This window comes from Podarcis melisellensis (assembly GCF_964234715.1).
Source record: "Podarcis melisellensis genome assembly, chromosome: 6".
Taxonomy (NCBI): Eukaryota; Metazoa; Chordata; class Lepidosauria; order Squamata; family Lacertidae; genus Podarcis; species Podarcis melisellensis.
In genome coordinates, this window is record NC_138538.1 from 40767090 (window position 1) to 40789372 (window position 22283).

At 43.3% G+C, this 22283-nt stretch overlaps 1 protein-coding gene across 4 annotated transcripts in view; it reads right to left on the reverse strand.

Annotated features, from left to right (window-relative positions):
* The window catches only part of CNTN2 (contactin 2), a 59743-nt gene that overhangs the window by 36931 nt on the left and 529 nt on the right, over positions 1-22283 (reverse strand). The window contains exon 1 of one of the 4 annotated variants that reach the window (XM_081916315.1): positions 22167-22236. The exons of the other annotated variants lie outside the window; for them this stretch is intronic. The gene's annotated coding sequence lies outside the window, so the exon portion shown is untranslated. Of the gene's footprint in view, positions 1-22166; positions 22237-22283 lie in introns of those variants that run through there. 4 annotated transcript variants of the gene reach the window in all.

The following is a 22283-nucleotide window of genomic DNA, read 5'->3' on the forward strand; positions in this document are numbered from 1 at the left end:
GGGGAGCGGAGAGCAGGCGGGGGTGCGGCTGGCGCGCATCCTGGGGGCATGGTGTGCTGCCTGCAGGGACGTGGTGTGCGTCCTGGGGGTGTGGCGCCCAGTGCAGGTGGGGGGGCAGCCACAATGGCACCCCACTGGGATCACGCTGCCGGGGGCGGTGCGCTCCCCCGCACTCCTCTCCCTCCGCCAGTGCCTTGTGGTGATACAAGGGATAATGTTTCCAAGTAGTAAAGGAACCTAGAATCCTTTTGGACATGACATTTCTAATTTCCCCACCAGTTGCCTGGGCAATGGAGCATTCCTACTACCATGAAGTGGTAAAAAGTATGCACTTCCCTTCCAACACATAGGACTATATTGATGGAAGATCCTTTGTGTGATCTAGTTAAAGTACTATATCATCAGTGCATGTTAGCCCTATGTAATAAGAACAAGGTTCCTCTGAGCAAGAGCAGCGTACCTTTTTTCTTCCCACAGAGCAAGCACAAATGACCCCTAAACATTTGCTTACTGAGCCCTGACACTTTTCATAAATATGCCACTACAATGAAGGTACAATGCTAGTAATACTCACCAGATTCCAAAGCCACTTCATTCAGGCAAGTATCATTGCCTAGAATGCAGGATACACATACCCTATTCCTTTTGGAATCTGACGTTCTTTGCTAGTTCAAATAAGAAACAAAGGCTGACCCAAATCATCTGAAAATCCAAAGGTTATTTTTAACATGACATTAAATACCTTGAGTCTTTCTGGTGATGCACATGTAAGTGCTATTAATGAAGGCAGAAAGAGGAAGTGAGCTGCTGCTATGAACTTGGGTACATTTCAACCCATATGGATTCCACATCTGAATTATAGACACATGGCTTGCAAATATATAAAGAAAAAGAAAATAAACAACTCTTATAGAATCGCATGGGAAAACAAGTCTGCACCTCTTGCACCATTATTCACTTGGCCTTTCATGACACTTCTGCCACGTGAGGACGGCTTGCTGGGCTTGCATTATTTGCGACTAGGTTCACCACCTGCACAACACTTCTTCACTCAGCTGTTTCTCTCTCACAAGAGTAAAGCTAAGCAAAACATTTTCCATATTAAGAAAAGCAAATTTGGAAGGGGGAATCAGAAGAGAGGATAGCAAAAGGGCAAGTGTAGGACACGGATTCTGCTTGCCATACAACCTTGGACAAATCAGTTCTTAAGAAGTCCTGATTGTTGCAGTACTCTGTATTGTATAATAGATATATAACATGCATATTCATGTATATTTAAGTAATTCACAGGGTCTGTATATAAACTAGTATTGACAACACAATGAGCCATGAATGAAAGATGTGGCATAGCCGCCTTCACAATTTCTGCTCCCAGACTTCAAATTCAGCATGCTTGGTTTATGCAGTAGAAAGACAGTATCACTGGGTACAAGTCCTCTGGGATTTGCAAAGTCAGCCACCTGAGCCCTTCCATCTCTCACAGCCATCGTGGCAAGAAATCCTTTCATCTACGCTGTTTCGAAGATTCAACCACTAACCTGTTTAATCAAAAAGCATCCAGATTTCATCTAAAATCTAATCATGATAATTGCCTTAAAACCAAGGACTGCAGTTTTGTGCATGTTGTGAAGTTCCAGGCCATGAGCTAGATGCAGAACTAAATTATACCAAAGTTATGAGGTTACTGAATACAGTTTTGGATCAAATGTCTCCCTAGACTATTTATTTGTTTGTTTGCTTATTAAAAAGATGGATGATGCAAAATTGCTCTCTCTCTTTCTCCTCTGTATCAGCTCAGCAGGTAGAGTCAGCACAAAACCAGCTACATTTAGTTAGTCAAATGAGCAGATTTGTCTCAAAGACACAGGGGGTGCAGACAGAGTTGAGTAAGGAGGAGGCTGTGCTGATTATAACTGAGCTCTCCATTTTCTTGCTTTATAAAATATAGATGCTGTATTCAAATGAAAGTGAATCTGGTCCCTTCTCTCCCTGGGCATTTAGCCTAAACAAACTATAGTGTCGGGGGAATAAATGGCTGAATAGGCAATCACATAATAAAATAACAGCAGTAGAACTGCAATAATTTTGGGTGTGTTAATTCTCCTGTCTTTTCCCCCCTGCCTTCCAGTAGGTCATGAGTGACTATTACAATTTGAACCCCAGCTACTGTTGCTCTGAATTTACAGACTTCAGACTCAGTTTCTATTACTTCCAAAAGTACAAAATGACTATATAGTGCTCAGAGCTCTATGACTCACATAATGATATTTCAACCGCCATTTCTTTCTTCATTTTAAGACCTCTTTTACACCTATGTTTCTGGTGCATGTGAACGTAAGGCTGGGCTCATAAGCACCACTTATATGGAGGGAATGCTTATTTTAGCAACAGGATGACCATTCCTCATTTCGGATGATCCAGGCACTGTTGATCTTCATCAGTTTGTTAACAGTAGCTTGGGCTTTTCAGACAGCCATACATCAATCACTACCTAAAGCTTCCTAAGTTTTATTTTTAAAAATATTTTCAACCAAGAAAAAAACCAAGGCAGGAAGGGCCAACCAGAACCTAGCAGTGCTAAGAAAGCTGATGATATTTGATAAAAGGTGTGGCATATCTACTTCACAATCTGAAAAGCTCTTTTTTCACTATGCATTTAGACACCTCTAAAGACAGTGGGTTATATCTAATGTTGGTCAGAGCAGACCCATTGAAATTGATGGGTCATTAATTTCTTTGGGTTGACTCAAAATAGGGATTTGCTGGATATAACCCATCAAAAGCAATTTTTGCATCATGGTTCCTGAGATCAAGGAGTAAATTTTCATCTACTTCTGGGTACACACACCTGAATGCTACTTTGAATCAAGATGGCAGATGATCAATACTGTAATGATTTTGTGGTTGTTCTTTGTTTCTTAAGACTTCTTAAGCAAGGCCGGTATGGGTTCTAGAATATCACCTGAGGGCACATGATTTGGCTAATATCCTGAAGCTAATGAGGACTAGGTCTGATCTAGGCATGCCTGCATGGGAGACCATCCAAGACCACCACCTATACCAGAGCTTTCCAATCTTTTCATGTTGGTGACACACTTTTTAGACCCCTTTCCAGCCCTGGGAGGAGTGTGGGGAGCGTTCATACAATACACCTACACACTGTAGCTGACACACTAATGTGTCACGGACACACAGTTTGAAAAGCTGTGACTTATACCAATGTGAGTGCCATGGTGGGAAAAAAGTGAGATATATGTACTAAAGAAATAAATTTACCAACACAAAATTCACTCATAAATTTGCCACACAAAACAGCCCACATCTTGATTAGGACATACTTCCACAAAAGTGTCCCTATCTTTGAAATATTGATCTTGCAAACTCGATTGAGAATATTTTCTATTTCCCTTTAATCACACAACTCATTAAAAACAACTCATTTCTCCAATACCAGTGCAGATTTTCAGGGGAGACCTGTACCTGCATTCTTTTTCTCTCTCCAACTGCTCTCTTCCCCACTGTCTAATTGAATCTAGTAGGCTGCCTGAAAACATCTAGCATCTTGTCTATTTTTTGTTTGCCAGTCTCTTTGCCAACGTTTTGCAGGCCAAATTCAATAGTCCATCATTTCAGCCTGCCAATTATAAGATTCTTCTCTCTGCAAATTCAGCTGATCATGGTATGGAGGCTGCTGCCTTGAAGGCAGTTCTATGGTTGAGCAGCCAGCATAAACCACTTACAGTTACTCATCTAGTAAAGGTAATGAGGAATTTGCTGGAAATGATAAACAATCCAACATATCTGCTCGAAGAGAATTTTTCTTTATCCTTTTCCCAGCTCCATATGACTGGAATTCAATAAAAGGTTTTGCCATACTCTTTTAGGCTGCAAAGTCTACAGTGCAGATGATGATATTCTGTGCAAAAGGTGTGTTAGTTGTGTACTGTCATGATTATCCTGTATTGGCAGATCCAGTAACAGTTTTGAGGATGTTCCACAGAAGCTGAAGTCTTATTCATGTAGTAAATAAATAGCTCAAGTCCTGCATGCAGTTTATTGCATATGGCCATGTAAACATTTGCCATGGGTTGCAAATTGCACATGAGATTCAAACAATTTCCTGCATAAAATAACTTCCATGTAGGAGATTCTGTCTGGATAAGATGTTTTCTTAGGTCTGTTTTACACACTAAATAGCAACATATTAGATTTCAACGTCAAGCATCCATTCAACAGGGAACCAAAGTCAATCTTTGCTCTCTGATAAGGGTACCTATTCTCCATAAGACACACAAAGTTTCAAATGCCTGTTTACCATGTTCACACAAAGGCACAAAGAAGCCCCCAGATTCTGCACTTCTTCCACATGGATAGATAAACCAGGACCTAAATTCAGAAAGAGGGGCAAGACCGGTATTTGCCTCTTTTCTTGGGACATCATTTCAGAGCTGACTTGGTGGCAGTGAAACAGTCTGCTGATGGATGCCCTGCTGCAAATGCTCCTATCCACTAGGATAGTGCAGGAAGCTGCATGAAAGAACATCTACTAATAGTCAAAGACAGATTGGCTATCTCATAAATGCCCCCGGGACCTAGGATGGATCCATTATCAAGGAACTGATGTTATAGACAGATGCCTACAGTTCCTTTGGGTCTTCCTCCTTTCCTCTCTGATAGGATTCTTTGAGCAAGCTGATGCCTACTTTGGGAAATGATCATAGTGGAGAAAAATCACACGTTATGGCTGTGGGCTATTCTGTAGTTCTATGTACATTAGCAGGACAAGCCCTAGCACAGCTGTTAAGAGGGTATCCTGATAAAAATGCAACTTTTCCATTCCATTTTCATTTCCTCCCACTTTAAATGGTTTATATCCCACTTTGTCTTCCTGAGGGAACCCAAAATGACTAAGAGCAAACAGAAAACAAAGTATCAGAATAATCAGCAAAAACACAGTACATATCAAAATATAAAATGACAAATGATTCTTTAGGATCCTGTTAAAAACACCCAAAGAGACTAGACATAGGCCCATTTAAGGAAGGTGTAAATGGCTGATAAAGAGACTACAGTGGTACCTCGGGTTACATACGCTTCAGATTACATACACTTCAGTTTACATACGCTTCAGGTTACAGACTCTGCTAACCCTGAAATATTACCTCGGGTTAAGAACTTTGCTTCAGGATGAGAACAGAAATCGTGCAGCAGCGGCACAGTGGCAGCAGGAGGCCCCATTAACTAAAGTGGTGCTTCAGGTTAAGAACAGACCTCCGGAATGAATTAAGTTCTTAACCCGAGGTACCACTATAATTGTGTGCAGAGCTGGACCTGAACATTTTGCTGCCTGAATGATGAGCTGGTGCCTGCTCCTCCTTTACACCTAGAAGCTGCCCATGCAGACTATTGAATCTTACTTCAACATGGGTGATGGAACAAAGTCTCCTGAGGGCAGCAGCTGCTTAGGGGGTGCAGGCCAGGCCACACTCAGCTCTGTCATCCAACACCTTGCTGCTGTCTCTCCCAGTCCCCTAGCATTGGGTCATCCAACACCTCATTGCCCAAGGTGGCTACTTCACTATAATTAATGACAAGCTACAGCTCATGATTAGTGAGGCGAGAAAGCAGCAGGGAGCTCCTTTCTGGGAGCCCACACATTTGTGTAGTCCCAGTAAGCCATAATTTGGCTTACTGTGTTGTGCAAACCAGGCCAATTTCTCCGAAATGGTCTCAACCTCATGTTTGAGTGTCAATGTGATGAAGATTTGAGCGGGGTAGAGATTATAAAAAATACCACCACAGGAAAAGTTATGTGTCTACAAGGCTCAATATGTCTTCTCTAAGCACCCCAAACAAGAAAGAAATAACATGGCTGTTCTGAACCTCACAGAAGCCTTAATCAAAGACATTAGGAGTAGCTTTCTGAGAGAACAAAAGCATACATCCATTCTCACTATCCATGGGTTACTACAATATAATTAGGTTTCTTATCCAGTTAATAGGAACACCGCACAAGGCTTTAGCTAAAGTCAACACTATAAATACAAACATGCATTTAATTGAAACCATTGGTTAGTCCATTTGTCTTGGCACAATTTGTCTTTTACAAAGCACATATTAATATAGTGTGGCTGCTCACTCATCATGTCCACTCCGAAGAAACCTGAGAGAAAAAATGATTTGTTCGTTCAGACGTTTGTGACTGCTTAAGAGGATTGCTAGTTGGTTAGACCTGAAATCTGTTTTCGTGGATGCAGTGAGCGGCTTTCTTTCTTGTTTGCTCAAGTTCATTCTCTGACAGTGGCTTGCATATGTTAAATGCAAACTATATTAAACTCTTTGCTTGCATATATTAAACTGATCAAATATTGCAATTAACAAAGAACAGTGATTTTCCCAAAGAGAGCAACCAATTGCGTAACAGGGGCAATGTGTACTTTACAGGTCTGTGCAAACCTGCCTTGTAAATCAGTCCACAAAAGTTACCAGCCTGGAAAAATAAAATGTTTACTAGCTACATTAAATTCCATGCACGTGTCTGCCTGTAATTCCTTCTCATCTATTGCTACCAAGCTAATGCCTGAATATAAGGCTAACACGAGCATACAACAAGTCCAAAACTTGGCATTAGATTAAAAATTCAGGATCTTTCTAGCTCTCCTCCTTTCATTTTTAATATCAGCATGACACAGAAATCAAACAACTATTTTCACTCTATGCCATATGCCAGGCAAAGCTTCTGTTGCTCCATTTGCATTTGCCATGCCACTGTTAAAGCACAGGAGCAGGGTGGAGAGAGCAGGTTCACAATTACAAGCCAACGTATTTATTTTGTGTAAAACAAGCCACAGCATAAAATACAGAATTTGAGCTACACGGGGAAGAATGTTGGTTATTATTATTTTAAATACAGAATTCACGCAATCCTGACAATTCTTTTTACAAGGCATCCTCTAACCAGGAAGCAATTAGGGTTGTCACTCAGTCAAAGAAATCTCAGGCTATTAGCGTTAGAAGTTTCCTGTGGTGTGTTCCTTCTGATAAAAAAAAAATCTTCACAGTAACTTCATTTTGGGAAAATGTTTGATACTTGCAGGTGTCGATGCATTTATAATCCTGTGGGCTGGAGACTAACAGAGAGACAATAAATGTGGACGGACCCTGCGAGCCTTTATAGTTGCAGAGAACAAGTTATATTTCAAGGTTGGGAGGATAAACACCATAGCTGGCAAGTGTCCCTTATTTGAAGGGACAGTCCCTTATTCCAGCGCCAAGTCCCACTGCTGTCCCTTATTGATGGATGTCCCTTAAATGTCCCTTAAATGATGTCTCTTAAATTTCAAAGGAAGCAGCTCCTCTCCCTCCCTCCCTGCCGGCCAGAGAGGAGGGAGGCTCCAACTGTGTTGCTTGGCTGTGTTGCTCACCCAATAAGAAGTCTAAGAACGACTGGGGGGTGGAGCTTGCATGCCTTGTGTGTGGCTAGTTAATGCAAGCTGAGGGGTTTTTTGAATGCTGGACGCCATTTTGTTGCATGTGCTGCTGCAAACTTTGCAGTGCAAAGCCAGGCTGGGGAGCCATCTTAAGTTGAGGCTTCATAGGCCTTGTGGTGCATGTGATTCAGATTCTATTCAGTTGAACCTCTGGTTACAAAGTTGGTTGGACAGTGTTCTCGAAGCTACTAGCATGAGTTTGACCAGACTGCAGGAGGACAGGAAGACTGGAGTGCCTGGAACAGGTGAGGCTGCAGGTCCCTTATTTGGGCTGCTGGTCCCTTATTTTCAAATCTGTAAGTTGACAGCTATGATAAACACCACTATCTACTACATAGTAGTTTAAGCTCTCACTGCCCTTTCTGTGCTTGAATGGATATCTTATGATGACCCATCTTATGACTACCCATCTTATTTGGACAAATGGGCTGTCTATATTAAATTATATGCGTAAATCAGGATCAAAGTCAGCTGACAATGTTGCTGTTTCCCCCCTCCTGTTATATTTGCAACAATAACAATAATAATGGAGGGGGAAAGTGGAGTAAAGATTGTGAGTTTCAAAACAGACTTTGTTTTCAGGCAGGGCTTGTATACACTTCTGCAGCAGGCGCCATCTTAGAAGAGGTAACCACCCTTCAAAAACCCTTTCCAGCTTGGCACATGCCGGTTGCAATTCCTAGACATCTTTAAGTTAAAAAATAAGGGACTTTAAAAAATGTATTACCCAGTTAATTGGGGACAGCTTTTCAGTTGATCAAGAAGGCTTTAACTGATTAATCTAACTAATTGGGACTGCAATCCCACTTAGGTGGGAATGAATCCAGCCAGATTTACCTCAGTATAGGATTGTGCTGTTTAAATGTTGCAGCCGTAGTAATGATATTCTATTCCTTTTAGCACACACAAAACTACTTCTGACCCACAGAATGATAAACATGGGTCTTTAAAGTTGACGGTGGTGCTGTGAAATGGGCCTCACTCCCAGAAGCCGTTTGCAAGATCAAGGCTCAGCTCTGCAAGAGTGAAGATGAGATGGCTTCTAAGCATCTGCAAGTGCGCCTTCCTCACACCACTGAGTAACCACAAGCAGGCTGCATGTTTGTGCATACAAGCATGCATGCACATGTCACGCTTCTTCAGAGCTTGTGGCTTCGAGGCCTACTTGAGCTCCGACACTTTTCTCTTTCAAACATTAAACATTGTATTGCGAGTGTTTTCATCCCCAAAAGTGCCACCGCTAACACTGCTAACTTTTCTGGACTGCTTCTTGTCACATCCCAATGCTCTTTTACCCCCAAAGCTAGCAATGCCTCCTCATTCCGCCAGACAGCCAGGACTGCATCTCTCCTCTGCCTTTCACTGTCACTCACACACATGCATGCTCAACATTCCCTGGGGAGGCAAGTGCACCTGTGTCAGGCCAAGCCCTCAGCTTTCCCTATCACCTTGCCTTTTCTCATCAGTACTACCCTGCATCTCTGCTCACGTTCCCTTGCTCCTCACGAAGTTCACACGTGCGCCCACTTTGAGTTCTTCTGATTTGCTCTGACAAGCAGGAGGGAAGCCCTCGCTCATCACCCTGCAGGGCTACAGGCAGTACCGTGCTTCTCCCCTCCCTCCCTTCCTTCATCAGCCTCCAGCCTACAACCAGGGAGAGGGTATTTACAGGATGAGCTGTGAGGCTGTCTTGAGCAATGATGGCTATGCAATCTATTAAACCAGAATGGATGAGTGTCATTTAAACCCCTCCAGTCAGGGGACCAGCAGAAGACTTGGGCAGGAGTCTTGTTCTTTGCTGCAGCTGCAGCATCCCATAATAACCGGGCTATTCCAATGCTGTTGAAGTGGTTGAAGCAGGGGTACAAGGGCTTGTGCCATGCAAAGGTTCATTTGCTAACAAGAAAGAGATGTTGCAAAAGAGTACAAAGGCAGCAGATTCCTATTCTACCTCTCTTGTTTGTAAAGGCCATGAAATAATTGATGCTGTTTCCGTCTCTGTTTCCTTATTCTCAAAATAGTAACAGCCAATCATTTGCCCGCTACTTTACTAATAATAAACTACTATTATCTGCAACTGATGGTGAGGAACACTGCCAGAAATGGATCAAAGCCCCAGATTCCAAAGTCCCTTACATTTCAAAGGGCTCAAACCAGAGTTGCTGCTGAAATTTGCTAGTTTTAGTGTTTCAGGCAAAATACCTGATTACTACAAGATGCCTGCTTTCTGGGAGAAAAGCAATAACAAACCTAGACAGCATCTTAAAAAGCAGAGACATCACTTTGCCAACAAAGGTCTGCATAGTTAAAGCTATGGTTTTCCCAGTAGTGGTGTATGGAAGTGAGAGCTGGACCATTAAGAAGGCTGATCACGGAAGAATTGATGCTTTTGAATTATGGTGCTGGAGGAGACTCTTGAGAGTCCCATGGACTGCAAGAAGATCAAACCTATCCATTCTTAAGGAAATCAGCCCTGAGTGCTCACTGGAAGGACAGATCCTGAAGCTGAGGCTCCAATACTTTGGCCACCTCATGAGAAGAGAAGACTCCCTGGAAAAGACCCTGATGTTGGGAAAGATGGAGGACACAAGGAGAAGGGGACGACAGAGGGCGAGATGGTTGGACGGTGTTCTCGAGGCTACCAGCGTGAGTTTGACCAAGCTGCGGGAGGTGGTGTAGGACAGTTGTGCCTGGCGTGCTCTGGTCCATGGGGTCACAAAGAGTCGGACACAACTGAACGACTAAACAACAACAACTGGCAAAATGGAAACCTCCTTGAAAATCTTGGACAACTCCCAAACCTGCTTCTCTTAAAGCACAAATGATATTGTATTTTATGCACCAGCGTACTGTAGTGGTTTGAGTGTTGGACTGGCGAGATCCATGTCCAATCCCTGCTCACTAACTCTCTGCTCACTAACCTACCTCACAGGGTTGTTTTGAGATCCAAAAAAGGGAGGGAACTGTGTAGGCTGCCTTGAACTGCTTGGAGGAAGGCAGGATGTAAATCTAAGAAATGACAATATTTCAATCAGGATTTCTGTGAGCAGAGATAAACAACACCAGCTTCTGATTGCAACAAATCAGGATGCTCCTGTAGGCACAAATATTTTATTATATTGCGTTGTTATTCGCAATTTACACAATGGCCCAAAAGGTTTCGCACCGCAACTCTTTGCTGAGTTAGAGATGTGTTACTCATATCCTTTAGCAATACTATAATTGGAACATTTGTTTTACATAGGTGAAAGCACAGCTTGTTATCGTATGCGGTAGAGAGTATATGGCGTAAGCCCAACCATTTTCTATTTGCTCACTACTGCCAATACCCTGTAGGGCTGTGGTATGTTCATTAATGGCTGGTCTAGGACTGGGGGTTTGGGCTTTACTGATTCATTGTTTGACTACATGATGGGATGTGGTCGCAACAGAGCACTAATGTATGTGGAGCAAGTGCTGAGCATTACCCTTGAAAATTTGCCCTTTGACTGCAGTTTCAAGGCATGTCCGCTGCTGAAAGTGAAAGCCTCTCTGCTCCCTCCCTCTCCCCCAAAAGAAAGGATCACATGGCTGGAAAATTCTTTCTTGGGTTTCCTCTCACTCATGTGAAAAGGCCTGGGGCGACGCAGCAGCAGAATGCAAGAGCTCAGTTCCCAGCTCAGATTCACAATCAAACGAGTGCTAGAAGTAGCCTGGCATTATTAAGATCCTCTTCAACAGCCACTCTACATACTGGCAAATTTGACTGACCCTAGTCAATCATGTCTGAATTTTCGCAAATTAATTTGATTAGATGCCTGCAAACTGAAATCCGGCCAAATCTGTAGAGTAAGCACCCAAATAAACAACCAACAAGTAAACCTAGGGGCTTGTCCACACCCACTTGTCCTGTGCTTAGAAAGCATGGGTCTGAGCTGTCTTCTGCTTGTCCTGTGCTTTCCAGGCACAGATCTGAGTGGTTTTACCCTTGCCCAGCCACTTTCCCATGGAAAACCCATTCTTTAGTGATAAATCAGAGCAAATGGCAATCCACGGAGAACCCAGCTGCCGTTTGCTCTGTTTCAGTGCTAAACTGCAGCTTTTCCCAGGGGAAAGTAGCCGGGCAAACAGAAGTGTGGATAAGCCTCCAGGAAGGACAGTTCAAAACAGGTCAAGAAATAGTTCTCCCATAAAGGACAGCCCAAGACCTGGGATAATAAAATGATGGCAATCCTGCAAACCTTAAAAGAATCAATGGTGGTTTAAAAATCTCATTCTTCAATTTCCAAAAGCTAGCTATTTATTTATTTATTTAAAAAAACCCTAGTTGTATCACTCTGTGTATTTGAATATTGAAGAAAGCATTCCAATATCCATCATAAGCCAATCCAAGCTCTGAAACATGGGACAACACTGCTTTCCTTTCAGTGCTCATCACTGTTGCCCAAAGATATAGTGTTTTCAAAGTCATCAGAATGATTCATCTAAGCCACATATCAAAGCTATTTTAGCAAACATCACTAAAATAGGTATGCTACAGTAACTATTGCCCAGGTTCAACAAGAGGGATAACACATATGGAAGCTGCTTCCACACACTGATTTCTTTGTTGAATTGGGAATCAGTTCCAGATTGAATGAGGATGGACACTGAGATACCTCTCTGCATTGTGATGCATAGGTGGAAGTGAGGCTTCCAGGATTGCCTCCTAACTGAAAATGTGCCATATGGAATGGTAATCTGTATTTCAGAAATGCCACCATATGGAAGTAGTTTGCCTCTCCTGCAGGTTAATGTCTAAACTATGATTATCCAACAGATAACAAGCTTATGTTCTTCCTCGGTAAATATGGTAAAGTGTAGCACCCCAAGTCCAAGCCCACCTCCTGTAATGGGAAGCTAGTCCTATTAAAACCAACAGGACTTGTGCTGTTAAATGTATTGAGGAACTAGACATTGGGGGAGACAGCTCTGGCTTTAGCAAATCCACAAGGAGATGGCCTTGGCATTAGTTTCTGTACAGAACCATCATGATGATTTGCCAACATCTTGGCAGAGTCAACAGTGATTGCCCTCTGGATGACATGCGTGTGAGTGAGAGATCATAATTTTGATATTAATAAAATTCACATGACACCGAGTTATTCTGAATAACTGACTGATGTGCGATGGGTTGGATCTGAAGAGTGTAGGGTCTTAATTTTATAAGTGCGCAGGATGCATCTACAATGAATTGAGGAATAAAAGGGATGTAGCTTCCATGCTCCTCGCTTAATGTTATGCTAGCAACACTGCCTTTCTTCACAAGACCCTCAGCTGTTCTTTGCTGCTGCCATTTGGCAGGCTCCTGGTGACTGTTTTTCTGGCTGGAATGGCAGAACCTAAAGCTGTTTGTTAACTCTCCTTGGCTATGTATTATAGTTGTTTTTCGATGCATAAAATAGTTCCAAGATGCATCCATGACTTATTTTTGGCGTTGCTCACGCCGTACTATAGGTAACTGATTTCTTAATTCCTTAATGCATACTGACTGCTGATCAAATTCAGCTACTGATAGATGCCTCCTGGCTTCTGGCTTCCTCAACAGCTATAAGGCATCAACTTTATTGAAGAATGTGAAAAGGTTTAAGAAGAGCTTAAGAAAATACATCTTGCAGAACTAGCCAACATGGTGCCCGATAGTATGGATCATCCCATCATCCCTGACCACTGGCCATGCTGTCTGGGGTTGATGGGAGCTGTAGTTCAAAACATCTGGATGGCACCATGTTGACTACCCCTGGTGTACTCTGATTTATACCTACTTAGCATTCCCCATTGGTTGCCAGGGGACATTCTCTCAGGCAAGTGTGCATAGGACTGCAGTCTTAATGTGCCAGGATTGCCATCTGGCTAGGAATTTGTTGACACCACCAACCCTTCAATATCAGGTGGGAAGAAATATAATTCAAATTTGACTTCGTTTTACAATTTGAACACTTTCAATTTTCAGTTTTAAAACCTGATTTTAAGGGATTATCACCTTGACTTTTAAGGATCAACTTATCAGATTCAGGGATATAAAAACAGGTTTAGATTGGTTGGGTGGAGTTGTGTTTTGTTACAGTAGTACGATTCTTGCTGTTTTGCTATGATTTGTAGGAGAGCTACAGGAACCTTACAAGGCTACTTGGATAATGTTGGAGATGTGGTGGAGGTAGGTGAGAAATGTGGACTATGTCAGCCATATTTCATGAGAATATGTTAGTACCATGAAAAATTATCATCACCACCCAGTTTGGGACTTGGGACAAAAGCAGAGCTTTGTGACTTGAGGACATCTCTCAGAAATTGACCTACAGTACATGTAATCTTTCCTATGAAATAAGAAGAGAGCCAGTGTAGTGTAGCAGTTATCGTGTTGGACTAAGAGCTGGGAGACCAGGGTTCAAATCCTCACTTGGCCAGGAAGCTCCCTGGGTGACCACGGACCTGCCAGTCCCTCCCAGCCCAGTCTACCTCACAGGGTTGTTGTTGGGCTTAAATGTGGAGTGAGAGAACCATGTAAACAACCTTGAGCTTCTTGGAGAAAGAAGTGGGCTATAAATGATGATGATAGTTATTCTGATATGAAGGTATACCCAAATAAAACTGACCAATCCTGTGTTTTAGATATCTCAGGCCAAATGCTGACATACTTTCCACATATCTACGGGATATCTAAGATGAAATAAAAAGAGGTGCTTCAGAGGTATTTCATATTTAGTCTAAAGGAGTTGTGTTGGTAATCCGGTACAGAAGGATTAGAGAGCTGAAAGTGTTGAACAATACAAGCCTTAGCAAGGAATGCAGAAAGTATCTCCAGTGCTGCTGTGATGAACTTTAGGCAGAAACTTCAAAACTGAAGCAGCTTCTGTGAACACCAGAAATAAGTGTTCCTAAATCCCTGCCTTGAGCAAGTTGGTGGTGCTAATCCCACCTGGGTCAAAAATGCCAGCACAGGAGATAATAGAGGGAAGGGGCATGGCCCAGTAGTGGATCAAATGGTTTGCATGCAGAAGATTCCCAATTCATTCCCTGAAATCTATAGGCAGGGCAGAGAAAGACTCTTGCCTAAAATCCTGGAAATCTGTTGCCAGTCAGTGCCAACAATAGATGGACTATTAATCCAAAGGTATAAAACAGATTCCTAGGTTCTCCCCTACAACATCTCAGAAAAACATTCCCCTGTCTTGCTGTTTACAATAGTGAATGATATTCACAGAACCTTCACTGGCAGGACAAATAGCAATTCAGATTTCCACCTAGTACTGGGATTGAAAGGTCTAGTAAGATTAGGAGCTAATATGGGAAATTCTGTTCATGATTTATAAAGAACTGCAAAAACTGGCTTGGTTGGAGTTTGGAGAAAGAGACCATGGAGTACCCAATCCCTGTGCATGCTAATGGTATCTGGACATCCACATTAAAACACGTATATTTATATATTTTTAAAAATCCCTCTCCCTTTTCTGTTTGGAGATATTCAACGTGGATGACAATAGAAAAGAACAACAAAGGAATAAAATGATTCCATCTCACCCTAAATATTAAAACTGCACTAAAAATTGCATAACTTGAAACAGATAACTTGAAGCACAAGTTGAAACAGATTCTGGTTTCTTATTTGTGGTTGCAATGGGACAATTGCTGTCTGGAAGCTGAGGGGGAAGGGAAGGTAACAGGTGGGAACATTTCACCAATGAGAGAGCCTTCAGACACACTAGGGGTAAGGAGCTGGCTCTGGCCAGAGGACTGGATGCTTCCCTCTCCTAGACCCCACAGCCCAACTATGACATGTGGGTGCAGCCTCCCACCTGCTAATCATCTGACAATACATGACAACTAAATACACCTTCCCATCACATGGCGGTATACAAATTAAATGTGAAATGAAATGTTCTGCTACAGTTTCTGGGTAAAACTCCTGGGCATGCTACACTTCTTTTCATCTCTAAAAAAACAATATATATATACTTTGTATTGCCTTGTCTTGCAATTAGGAGACAATTGCAAGAAATGGGAAAAGCATCCATGATTATTTTTTTCAGGGGAGCAAGCAAGTATTGAGGCTGAACCCCCCCAAAAAAAACTACTTTACTGTCAAATCTTCTGATCAAGACATCTGCCCTGACATTGAGCTCCAGCAGCGATGGATGCCTGACTTGAACAGAGAGAAATACGAAGGCTATAAGCCACCAGGGACAGAGACCATCCAGGGCTTCATCTGCTTAAGGTCTCTGTTTACCTTTTTATGAGTACAAGGACAGAGTGAAGACACAGCAGAGAAGAGACCACAAAAATTAATGGTGTAGGAGAAAGGGGGGAGGGGAGGGAATTAGTCATCCTCTAACAATGACTAGGAGAATATGGAAGGCAATGCATCAAAACGCAGCATATCAAAACCCAGAGAAATCAATTAAGGAAAGGAGCCAGAAAAGAAATGTCAGGGATATTCTGTGCCAGTAGGGCAAGGAGTATCTGCCAGTCAGGAAGGAGCATTATGAAGTAATGAGCCACAATTGCAGCTCTCCAGAAAGGCCTCCTAATGAACTACTGTCTCTGAAACACTATTTTCTCTTATAAGCTAAGCCTGTTTAACAGGAATCATTACAGAAGGTGAGTCAGCCGTACAATACAATCCTATGCATGCTTCCTCACTATGCTCAATGGGGCTTACTGCCATGTAAGTGTGCTTACGTACAACTGTGTGCTTACTTACAGCCTTGAGAGGAGGGTGGGCTGTTTTACACATGGCATGCTACACTCTCTTAGTGCCTACATAGACCAGTTTCAAGGCACTAGTGTTCTCCCTGCTCCAGCCCTATAAAGCTGGGACAAGGAGCTGGGGGAAAGACGAATCATAAAGCCACAACAGGACTGTGGTCTCCTTGGATAAGAAACACTGCTTGGACTACACTTAAAAGATGTATATTCTGACTTCCTATTTGCAGTAAGTAAACGTTCAAGGAGGCTTGCATCAAATCTTTCCTCTTAAAAACCCATCTAAATCGTTCACAACAAACAATATTCCTGTCTCAGAAATCATAAACCAAAAAGCACAATCTTACAGAAAATGTAGTCCAAGGATTATTCATAACCAGAGTCCTTCAAAATTCTCAGTAAATAGAGCTGTGTTTTGAACGAGGTGCTTCAAGGAAATCAGCAATGGTGCTTGGTGAATATATTGGAGAGTGGGGTGGAATTGTTCACAGACCTGGAGTGGGTGTGTGAGCAAGGAAGGCGGAGGCAGGCAAGGGAAGGGAAGAACAATGGCTTAGCAAAACCATCTCTCTCACACACACTCTTCTTCCTGACCTTATTCGGTATTCAACACTAATGTCTCATAACAAATGTAACTGATCTGTAGAAAAGACTGCACAACTTGAAAAAAGAGACAAGGCATGTACTTTTGTAAACCAAGAAAATATTAAATAATTTTTTAAAAAAAAAAAACACACAGGGATTTTAGGCCTGTCTTTGGTGTCCCTTAAATTGGAATAATCAAAACGTAAAGGAAACCAAGAGTGAACAGCAAAATAGTGTGGTGCAGAACATTAAACCTTAGTTACAATGAATGACAAGGCAGTAAGTTTTTAATACAAAACAAGGCTACAAAAACAACGGCAGAACCTAGAAGCCAAATGAGAAATAGATTATGAGTCTCTTTGGACTAGATGACATTTGGGGTCCCTTCCAACTCCACAATTCTATGTTTCTATGATTCTCATAGTGAAGATTCAACATGATTATCATAATTGGCCACTGCTGAGGGCAGGGCCTTGATAGGCTTAAATGGAATTTATGGGAATGTGGACTTGCTCTCTTAACACCCCAATAGACAGCCTTAAACTCCCAGGACAGTCACCAGTCTTTGGCCTCTTTGGCCTGGCTGGCTGGGAGCTGAAGTAGAAAGCTCCCTGCTGCCTCTTCCTTTAACCTGCAATGCCTAGAGAATCTAGTCTCTTCCCTGTAAACTCTGTACGAACTGCTGGCAAAGAAGTCTCCCTTATCAGTGTCAACGAGGGAAACACCTTAGGATGAGGCAGCAAGCAACAGCAGTATCCGCTTGAGAGCTAGCTGAACGCCCCCTGTCTGCTCCCATGCTGGAACAAAAAGCCTCAAAGAAGCTCCCTTTAGATATCCTAGTTCTGAAGCATTTGTTCCTGCTACATACGTGAGGCCCTTGCTTCACTCTGAGGCTTTCCTTCATTAATCTACCTTCATGCAACATCATAAATAACAGGCAACAAGAACTGCATAAGGGAAAGGTCTCTGCTATGGGACACAGAGTGAAGCTCAGAAAGCAAGTGAAATGGCACATGGCTGGTTCAATGTTGCCCGGGGCAATGATTTTTCTCTCAGCACTCATTCTTAAGGGCACCACCTCAAGGGAACCCATTACCAATGGTGGAGTTGTGGGCTCTAATAAGATATCAAGCTCTCTGACCATTTTGTAACGCTATGGGTTCAGCAGCTTGCCGCTATCTAGTGGGCTCCCAAGAGCTTCGATAATATGAGAAGACTTCTAAAATCTGCTTTTCTTCCACTCCTAGCCTCTGCTTTCTGCAGACTTTCTGCGGCCTGAACGTAGGGTTGTAGCCAATTATGCATTTTTAAAAAATTAAAAAATGTTTTCCCTTTTGTGCATATATTCATATTTATGCATCATCCTACCAGGCATGAGGGTTTTTTAAAAATAAAATGCACACACCCTTTTTTTCTCTTTCCCTTTCTCAGTTGTAGTCCACATAAGTGAAGGTACTCCCTCCACATAATATCCCATCAATCTGCACAACCTTTCACACCTGCCTCTACAAAACAAACCCTCACTCATACCTAGCTAATGAAACCAGTGGAACAAACCTCACCAACCCCTACTGAATAAGAGAAGAAAGCTGCCATTCCTCAGCAACCACAAAGCATGAAGGGTCATTTGATTCCAAGTGGAGAACAGCTACTAGAGATCCCAAGAAAGGTAGGTGAAACAAGCACTCTTATCACAGTATGAGGAACAAAGGTTTTGCAGTCTGTATCCGACAATTGCTAGTTCTATCCATATGCTAGCAGCTTTCTAACAGTGAGCATGTACAAATCCATAGTGCCTTTTTTTGGTCATTCTTTACCAATGCCATCAGTCATATGCTACTGTTGTTTAGGCTCCCTCAATATTCTGCAAGCAACTTTCTGCTGCGCTGCTGTTATTTTTGGTCCAGGATCCTGTCTAGTTTCTTCCTCTAAGCCCGACCCTAAACTCAATTATGTCAGAACTCATTCCTGCAGTGCTGCTCACAGTGGTCATATGTCTTATTTGAGAGAGGACAGACCAGTATTTAAAGATGCCCTGTATTTTAGAGGTGAGGAACCCATGGCCCTCGTTGAACACCAGCTCCCTTCAGCCCCGGTCAGCATTGCCCATTGTCAGGGAGGATAGAAGTTGTAACCACAGGGTCTCCACCCCTGCTCTACTTGAAGGGCTGTCTAGTCGAAGTCCATTTTATAGAGAAGAAGGTCCTTAAAGTTCCCATCAACAGTGAACACATAAACAGCAGAGCAGAACGACCAGGCACTCAAATCAGTTGGTCACATTCTTCCCCTCTACACTGGTTTCTATTTAAATCATTTCTGAATTTGCATCTATGTATATTAAATGAGCACATGCAAAGTTTATGCAGATTTGCTCTCTCTTCTTTGGTGATGCATAAATGGGCACCCTAACTTACATCCACTTCACTTACCTCCACCAGCTAAAGCAGATTTAGCTAAAGAGAGCAAAGACACAGGAAGTCACAGGTTGCTTCTCACTTACTTTTTGTTTAACTTTCACCTCCTCTTGTTTAGACTCCTAATAATGCTCCCAAGAGGCAAAAGAGAAGTTCAAGCAATAATTTTCCACTCTACTCAATCTCTGATGTAAAAACTAGATGAGAAAGGGAATTATTTCCTTTAAAAAAAAAAATCAAGGAAGCATACCATGACAATGGTTGCATATTTCAGGATTTCTTCTGAAGAATAAATAACACTTGGGAAGTGGGTTGGAGTTGGGGTAATACATATGTAATACCTGCCTCTCAACCCCAATCATTTACAACAGATGACCCACAATCAAAAACTCATGGGGAAAACCTGCTTCTGATCCTGCAGATGGGAGAAGAAGCTTAGAGCTGCCAGTGCTTATTTTGAGACATGGCTCCTGTGCTTTTAACCGCTGTGATAGAATGACAACCAGCAGGCGATGCTTCTCCTGCCTGACACTGTATCACCACACTAGGAAAACATCCACTTCCTGAACTGTCTCTTATCTGCCTGCTAAACATACAGGAGTAAGTTGGCAGTTCTAAATAGACCATGTGCCACTTGTGTGCCTGTTGCTAGATCAGAAAGAGACAAGATGGAATGAACAAAAAGATGCTGGACTTTCTAGATTCAGACATCCAGTCTGTCACCTTCCTTTACACTTTGGATTGCTTGCAAATCGGCTAAACTATCACTGGCCAAATCAATCACAGCAATAGTAGCTATCTGTTCAGGGCTCCCATACGATCAGTGCCGCCTTCACAGTCAGCCATGCAATGTATTTTCACAAGCATCTGTGTTGTTTTCAAGTTAATTCATACTTCAGGCTGGTCTCAGCATGCTTTCTCATCCTCTGCCCCCTTCCCCACTTATTCAGAGCAGCCTTCTTAACAGCTGTGTGTATATAAGTAAAGAGAAATGGACCAGGTGGCTTTGCTTGTAGCCAGATGGGCCAGTGACTGCATGGGGAGCAGAAATATGTTCAGTTTAAATCCACAAGGGTTTATGTGAAATGTGGTCTGGGTAAAGGACAGTGATCCAACTGCTAGCAGCTAAGCAGGCAGGACCTGGCTTGGAAAGAGGAAGGAGGCTGGTGTTATAATGCCCCGACGCTTTGCAGAGTCTTGTGGACTGTGTAAGTGAGACCACGTTCTACTGGAGTAGAGGGTTAGGGATCTGTTGCTGCCTTCATGGTGCCACAGGTTCTGGGATCAAAGCCTTAGCACCTACCAGGAGGAATTAGACAAATAAATGGCTCCTTTGGCAATGATATGTTTACTGATTATTATTGAATTGAAAAGCATAAACCAAATGCTGACCTTACAAGTTTTTATTTAAATTGTGCATCACAAACAAATGCCTGATCATGGAGCTCTGGAGTGTGTGGTCTATGCTAGAATATGCAAGCACTTCAGTTATTTGATCCAGAAAGCGATGGCTGAAGCTGCAAGCCTCCAAGCTGCCTCTCGCCCACTCAGCTGCAAGAAACAACAACCCAGTGGCACCTACTGAGGAAGAAGGCTTTTCAGAAAACAGCAGCAAAGCCCACTTTCTCAAAAGCATGTTGCACTAGCCTCAGTTGGCAGGCTGTCAATGCACAGCACACACAAACAGGTGTAGAGAAGAGGCGTTTGGCCCCGGCCCCACTCTTTACAGACAAGCTGTGAAATGCAAAGGCTAGAATGGCATCTTATTGCCTGGGTCGGAGCATTAGCAGATGGTTGGACATGATGCCGGATGGATCTGGTGCAATCACAAGCAGAGATGCTCTGGATAGAAAGGGCAAACAGCTCTCATATTTAAAACTGTCGTTTTAGCAACTCATTCATTTAGCCTTGACGCCGAAGAAGTTGAAACTTGCATAGGTCAGGCTTGCACAACTTGTCACCCATCTCGTCAAATGAAGGCAAGTAGTGCAGCCTCCCAGGTTCCTGACAACTTTCCTCTCGCCCCCCCCCCGGCTCTTAGTAAACTTCCAGGCAGGAAGAAAAACCAAGTGAGTGATCTAGTGTTTGATGGGCTACCTTACAAAACTAAGGAGCTCCATTCAGCCTGGTGGGTCACAAAGTTGTCTGGGTTTGCTCCAGATCCGAATGAAATACAAAATCAGTAAAGATTGGGACTGTCTGGGCACTTATCCGTTCTGTTACCTGAAGGCCATCCCATCAAGTAGCCCCCCTCCCACCCCAACAGCCTCTTCTACAGTTACTGTACATACTGCTCTACGAAGGGTGGGTGGGTGTCCAAAGTGGCTTAATAGCCTTGGAGAGAGAAAAATACAACACCCACACAGAGCAGAAGCCAGCGCTCCCTTCTCTCTGGAGCCCTAATGAGGAGACAGACTCTGCTTGCAGTAGGAAAACTCAAACTGATCCCATCCTATTGCTTCGCTCCCTGCCCTTGATCTCTTCCAGTTCAGGTGTGGGTGCTCGTTTCGACACCGCTTTCTTTGGTCACACCTACGTGGCACCGGTTCAGAAAAGCAAAAAAGCTGGGCCCTCCTGCCACCACTTCTTCCGACACCCCTTGCAAAGCATCGCAGATAAACACGTTTTCAACAGGGACCGCACCCGATCCCGCCGCCAACCCTTCCCTTGTCACTGACTGGCGACGCTCTTGGGCACCTCTCCCTTGGCACCGGCAGCCCCTTCCCTGGCATCCGTGCCATGCCCGTGCCATGCGCCCACGCCAAACCCGTTGCCATCACTAGACAGCCCTGCTCGGGTGCGGCGGCGTGGCTGAACGACTGATGTCATGATCTCCATCTCTCTCTCGCTCCCCTCCCCCTAGACTGAAAGTTAGCTTGCACCTTCCGGAGCAGCCCAAATCTTGGGAACAGAGTCAGGGGAGCCTAAAAGGACACCCCGCGCCCCCTCCTCCTACCTTGGGCAGAGAGAGTGGCTGGATCGGCACGTGTATGCGCGTGTGGCGTGCCTGGGCGAGGAGAGCCCGGAGCTCTAGATGCAGCAGCAGCAGCAGCAACCTTCCTCTCTGCCGCCT